We start from the raw sequence: 7,888 nt of genomic DNA on the forward strand, positions 1-7,888 counted from the left end.
ATTTATTTGGATGATTCTGGGGTTGGGGGGGGGTATTTTGCAAGAAAACATTTTGAAAATATTATTTTTTAATTGTTAACAAATGTACTTCTGAAAAATAAGACATTAATTAGGTGAAATCTCGAGATACTGAGGGTGACCTTACCCTACAGCCTCACCAACTTGATCTCTTAAGTTGAAAATTTAACGGCATCATTGCCCGATGTATAGAAATAATCTGACCAGGTTTGGTCAAAATCGGTCCAGTAGTTCTGGAGATATAAGGTGATATAGGGTGCGACACCCCGAACACAGTGTACATACGAAGACATATGTACATACGAAGATCCGGAAAATTTCCATCCGGTTTTTTGGGTTCCTTAGGTGTCAGACCGGTGACAATCGCATATGCCCAAATTGAATCGATTACTGTACTTTATTTTCTATAGCTTTAGCTCTGCTGTAGCAGTAGACGGGAAAGTAAAAGACCCGATCAGTACAGTAGAGATTAAATATTGGAAAATTAAAGGAACCAACAGATTTAAATATTTCGGTTAATGGATTACACCGATTGATTCAGAAAAACTAGCAATACACGAGAGATTAGAAAAATGGAAATTAATTTTAAATCATCCCTTAAATAATAAAACTCAAAATTACTCTCAATAAATCTCAAAAATAGACATTATAACACAGTAATCAAAACATGAAGTTTATATGTATAAGAATGTTTAACCTTTAATAAGAAAGACTTAATTGAAGAACGGAAAAAGAATGAAGAATATTAGGACCCAAGAAAGTAAACAATAAATTTGAATTTCGTCTTAAATCAAACAAAGAATTTGTCGAAGAACTACTACTCGTTAATCAAAATAAGAAGAATAGACTTTTAAGTTCATATTTAAAGAATGAACAAAAATAAAATTGCAAAAACAATCCACGGTCTTTTTGAAAATAGGAAAACAAAATATATTGGTTTAAAGAAATAAAGATGTATCTAAACTAAAAATTAAAAGAAAGAAGACATAAACAACAAAGACCTTTTCAGAATTACAACATTAAAACCGATGGAATTGTTAAATGAAATAAGAAGTAACGAAATAAATTGTACAGAGCAAAGAAGAGAACCCAACAAAAGGATGAAAATCTTCGGGGAAATAGAAAACAGTCCAAAATGAAGTAGTTTTCCTTATACGCAGCCCATAGCGACTTATCATGCAAAAAAGCCTGTAATTTAAAGCAAATACGTCTGATATTAATAGTTAATATATTAGTTTTTTTTGGGTTTTTAATAAGATAAAGATTTCAAAGTTATTTTTAATTTTTTACGAGAAATAGATAATCTTATTTTTTAATAATTCCTTGTTTATGTGACGTAATTAGTATATGCAATATTTTTAAAATAGTGAATTATATCTTATTTTGATAATGGGAAATATAGTAAGATTAAATTAATGGTGGTATAATAAAAACAATTAATTTTATTGGGGTCGATTAAGTAGGATAATATTGAACGTTTTAATGTAGTCTTGATCTAATTTAGATAACTTATTGTAAATTAAAGCGATAATAATAATTATTATTGTTATAATTATTTCATTATGATAAGATACATTTTATTTTCAACGAACGAACAGTTCGTTATTGAATTCAATATGTATGTGTGTGTGAACACTTTTTTCTGGGATTTTGATTTCGGAATCGAATAAGCATCGTTAAGAGGGTTACAAAAATATATGAATGGTCGGGTTCACCTCAGTATGGCCGCCAAAATAACATTTTTTTAATAGTCATTACGTAATAACGATGTAAGAAGCTATGAAGATGGTTCAAATGTACGTAAGATTTACCGAAATGTATATTTTTAACAATTTTTTTAATAAACTAAACCGTTATACCTTATACTCGTAAAATACATCAAACCATATTGAACATTTTTTAAACTAAATTTTTTGTGGATTATGTCGGTCGATTAAGCAAAACTGTTTTATTTTCACTTCAATTTTGACCCAAAAATTAATCGGCTTTTTCTTTTTGGTATAATTTTGAGTACGGAGCCAAATCATATTCTGTAGTAGTTAGCTATATTATCGGGTGATTCAAAAAGGAATTCAGAACTTTAAAAGCATATACAGATTTATTGAGATAACTTACAGATTCGGTTGAGGTCTCATTTCCTAGTAAAACACATCAATTTCTGACTCGCGTAGTTCAGTACAGAATTCGGTCATCAGTGTTGTTGAAAACGGATACATTTATTGTTGCTGAACGTGATCGCTATCTGTTTTAATTTCACGATTTTCGTAGAGAATAGGGTAAGAAGCCTCCCAGTAGGCATGCAATTTACTTTTGGCACCAAACGTTCGTTTAAGACCGGTTGTTCTTCCAGACAGAATGTCCCGTTCTTCTTCCAGGAGGCAACCGTAAATGGTATCGTTTATCTGTAAATGCTTCAAAATTTTCTAATTTCTCAGTTAGACTATGATGGCCGCAATGAACGCCATCAACAAGACGAGGCACCACCTCACTACCGCCTAGAAGTCCGAGATTTTTTTGATACTCGATTTCCAGATCAGTGGTTCGGTTGTAAAGGCCCAATTACACGATCACTTCGATCTCCAGATTTGACCACGCTAGATTCTTTTTTTGTGGGGTTTTATTAAAGATCGAGCTTATGTGATAAGTACAGTCTTTGTCTGCCGATCTTTTTGAGATAAAAATTCAAATTAACGCCGCAACTGAAGAGGTAACGCCTAACTTGGTGGCTACAGTCTGGAATAAAATCGAGTTTAGATGGGATGTATGTCGCGTTACAATTGGATGCCATATTTAAACAAAGTGAATTTTGGGTGAAAAACTTCATGTGTCTGTCTATGAAATGAGACCTCAACTGAATCTTTTAGGTATATCAATAAATGTTTACGTGGTTTTTAAAATTATGAATTCCATTTTGATTCACCCGATGGTATAAATAAGAATAGAATCTAGATAAAAGTTCAAATTTTTTTTTTTCATTACAATCGATCAGCTCTTTAGTTTTAGACTATCTGGCAGCAGATCGCTGTTTTTGACTCTATGCCCTTATTTTTAATTTTCATCTCGGAAGGTTTTGGAAATGTCAAATCGTTTTTTTAAGATTCGACCAGTCCCGTACCTAATTTAGATTTTCAACAAACGAACAGTTCCATATTGAAATCAATATATATATAGATTAACGTGTGTGAAGCTTTTCCTCGGATTTTGATTCTGATTTCGAATTCGAATTGATCATAAATTGGATGATTACAAAAATACACGTATGGTCTCGATCGGCCTTCGGGTTCGCCTCAATAAAAAAAAAATTAAAAAAAAATCAGTAAAAAAAAAATAAATAAATAAAAACAAAAAAAATAAAATAAAATGTTTGTAATAATCTTTACACAAAAACAGTGTAAGCTATCAAATTGTTTCAGATGTACTAATGTGAAGTTTACTAAAATGCACAAAATATATACACGTATTATTTTTGTAAGTCAAGTGTAAGATCCCAAAGTGGGGGAAAAATTATCTATTTAATAACTGAAAAAATTAAATATGCTATAATACAATCAAAATACGAAATAAATAAATAGTATTAACTTAACATAAGTAGGAGTTAAAGAGTTCTACCTTTGTTAGAAATGGATTAATAATTGAGAGAACAATAAGAACTTTCTCGTTCGGGAAAGTCTTGTTTGACTTTTCATTGATAAATATTTATTTGTTTTTTGTTTTTTTTTTGCATGTCTAGTTTTATAAATATTGTAAAAACCTGAAATTGTAGATATGATTACAGTGTTTCCACTCAATGAATAATTGTAGCTTTTTTCTTTTCATTCAAAATAGTTGTAGAAATTACGAAGTGTAATGGACAAAATTTGAGTGTAATTAAGATAAAAATTTGAAGATAAAAATTTATTTATATTTTTAATTATATATATAATTTTTTAATTATATTTTAATATTTTTAATATATTAAAATATAATTTTAATTTTAATTATATTTTAATTAATTTTTTATTATATTTTTAATTTATTTATATTTTTATTTAAGATAAAAATTTGAGTGTAATTAAGATATCCTGCAAACTCTTGGTTTTTAAATGTTTTTTCAGATCTGATCCATTTTCAGTTAGGTAGATCATTTATCTAATTTTTTTAACGGTAGCGTAACGTTTTGTAAGTAAAATTAATGTATTCAGCTTTACAAAATATCTTTTTTATATTCCTTTGAGTTAGTACTGTATTTCTAAAATGGGCAGTTAATAGTATTATGAAGGCCAGGACTCTTTTTTTTGTAAAAAGATTTTCCGTTAAAAAGTAATCGAAGAGCGGAAAAATACATGAAAAGAATATTGTTTTTTTTTCTTATAAGTGTTTTTTTGTTTAATTTTGTAAAAATTTGTTTCACTGTTTATTACTTCCTTGTACGACGTAAAGGAAATATTGTGATCGCGAAAAATTTCAGACTTCAACGGAAATATCCATTTTGACCACCCTGAATCCATTTTGACCAGTTTCGGCGTGACGTCTGTACGTACATATGTAAGTACGTATCTCGCATAACTCAAAAACGATTAGCCGTAGGATGTTGAAATTCTGGATTTAGGACTGTTATAACATCTAGTTGTGCCATCTCCTTTTTGATTGCAATCGACTGCACATCAGTTCGAATCAGACTTGTTCTCCTTTTTTTTTTAATTTAAATATACTGATTTATTAATAATTATTAACCTCTGATAGTAAAAAAAAAATTGTACAATAAATAGTAATTCAACAATAATAATAATAATAAAAAGATAAATATCAGATAATAAAAAATATAATAATAATAATAATAAAAATAATAAAATGTATTAATAATAATAATAATAATAATAAATAAAAAGTATGAAAAATATCAGAAGTTATTAATGAAATAAAATGTTATGTACTTTTCATTTTAAAATATAAAATATACATATACATTAAAATATAAAACATATACATATACATTAAATATAAAATATACATTTTAATATGTATATGTAATTTAATAAGCATACAAGGAAGTCATGTAGTGCCTACATCAGAGTTTTTATACGTGTATGTAAGTAAAAGTAGTATCTTAAAATTTATTACAAAAAATAAACGAAGGAAAAAAGATTAAAAGAAGGAAATAGATCATATAAATGTGTCTGTGTGTGCGCGCGCGCGTGTTTTTGTCTGTACAGTTATTTTTAAACGGTTTTAATAATTTCCTTTTTATTGGATTTGCATAATATAAAAACGATTGTAATAGTAAGAAGTTCTTTGATAAGAAACAGTAGTCGATAATGAGAATGTTTTTATCTTTCTTCGGTAATGATCTATTTTTAAATTATCTGCAAATGTTTAGGACTATATTCAGAATTTTTATACTCAATACAATTAATTATTAACATGATAAAATCTTGTCAATATATGATGAAATTCATTTAGAAATTTAATTTTTTTACAATTTTTCAAGACTTTAATAAAGGTGAAAGTTTTCAGTTCGATACGAACGTGTTTTGTTTATTTGAGTTCAGGTATTATTCTTCAATAAATAGATTGGTTTCGGTGATTATTATTTTGTAGAGGAAGTTCCTCTATCGGTTCAGTTGTTTGTTTTTTCCATATAATGATGACATTTTTTATAAATGATAAATTATGCTTTCTCATAGATGATTTTAAGATTTTTCCTGTTTTTGACATTTGTATTTAATTATTGAAATATTATAGCGTGATTATGTGGGGTGTAATCTTATTTCAGTATGATATTTTATAATATTATCTTGCAAAAATTCAAGAAAATTAGTTGGGAAATTTACTTACTTAGTTGTTTCTCTTATATAGAGTGTCGAGTTGTATGAGAGATCTCGAGCCATCCCATACTGCCAGCTCTTACATTTTCCCACTCAGTGGAAAACTAGGGGGTTAAAAATAACATATATTCCTGCACTCCAAAGAGTTTTAGCTCACCCTAAGTACAATGTCTCCTTATGTTCTTTTTTTATATTTCTTATTTTTAACAAAATGTAGTTGTCTTGCCTTTACGGCCTTTTTCATACGAGTAGTATTTTTTTAGTCTATCCATATTTTAAATAAAATTACACCTTGATCTTTAGCTGGTGTCCTGCTCCGGGATATTTCAGATCAGACGGCGTATAATTTATTTTCTCTTTCCTCCTGAAAAAAATTCACTTGTCTTCAACCACTTTTTCAAAATCACATGTTCTCAGTTCCTATCTCGGTACAATCTAGCCATACTGTGATCTCCAATTAGATGCACAGTGAGTTCTTTTTTTGGTTTTTTGATCCCAAAATTCGACATTTTTGTTAATTGACAAAGGCGGTAAGTAGAAAATGTGCCTTATCGCTAAAGATGATTTTTTTCTCGAAAACTATTATCAGCACGTTATATTGTTATTTTTACAGTTTCTACGCGTTGTTCAAGTCTGTACTTTTCCATAATTTAACCTCAATTTTTACTGATAACATCATATAAAAATCTCTACTCTGGTTTTACCGCGAAATTAAATGGCGGTAAATTTAAAAGATCAGTTCACTTTGCAACACTATGTATTTTTATAATTTAAAGGAGGGTTACATTTTAAGAAAATTCTAAGTATCTAAAAGGAAAATCAGCTACTCTGATTAATGATTTAAATTTGATTAATCACATATTTATTTTTAAATTCTATTCTGTTTCATTGTTGCTTGCTTTTTTTAACTTACAATGTTTTTTTTTTGCATGTTTGTCCTCAAATCTTGCATCCTTAATTTAACATACTTCCTGACAACACTGACTGATGAAATTGTGCGCTGTCATTGAAGTTGGGTGACAATACAATATTCCACCATTACTTTTACAAACATGCTCCCGTATGGGGGTAAATTAAGAGTGGAAATTAATTATGCTTTAATAATGATGCATTATCAAAGATGGATCGAATGATAAATCTGTTATAGAAACTCATGTCGAAAGTTGTGATAGTTAATTAAGTAAATGAAATAAAAACTTCACTAAATAGTGAAGTTTTTATTAAAAAAACTTCACTAAATAGTGAAGTTTTTATTACTATGTATAGTAAATTCATTACTATGTATAGTAAATGTTTGATTAAAAATTTGTTTGATATTTTATAAATTTATTAGAAATTTCAACAATATATGATATTACCTTTTGAAATCCAAATTAACCGTCTAATTAAACTCAGCCAGTGTATGATAACTATTTGATTAAAGTATGACTAAAAAGTATAAGGCAAGTTTTTAAAAATTTTGAAAAGTTTTTGTAATATTATTTTTAAAGTTAAAGTTTTTAAATATTAATCAAATATATTGGTTTACATATATCTATATATATAAAAGAACATGTCATGGGTGATTCATAAACAACGCTTATCAAAAACTACTGAACATAAATTGTGAAAATTTGTATAAATGTTTTTCTTACCATGTAAGTGCATACTAAGAAAGGATTTTTGGTACTTACGTATTAACGCCACCGCCGCTACAGGTTTATTTAAAAACAAAGTAGTCAATCGCATTTCGGTGGAAAATGAACAGTCTCTTTATTAATTTTAATAAATGGTTATTTATATTTATTTATTTTATAAATATCAATTTAACCAAACTTAACCTACGCTCGCTTCGCTCGCTAACATTGACTAATTAACAGGAGTGTTTTGATTATTTAAATAATAAATAATTGCAATAATTACTGAATTCATTAAATAAATACTCAAAAAATTACGGTGTTAATTAGTCAAGGTTAGCGAGCGTAGGTTAAGTTTGGTTGGATACCGGTGTTCTTTGGTTTCAATTAACCACACATCTCAGGAATGGTCGAACTGAGAATGTACAAGACTACACTTCATTTACACTC

Source organism: Lycorma delicatula, chromosome 9 (assembly GCF_047948215.1).
Source record: "Lycorma delicatula isolate Av1 chromosome 9, ASM4794821v1, whole genome shotgun sequence".
Lineage (NCBI taxonomy): Eukaryota > Metazoa > Arthropoda > Insecta > Hemiptera > Fulgoridae > Lycorma > Lycorma delicatula.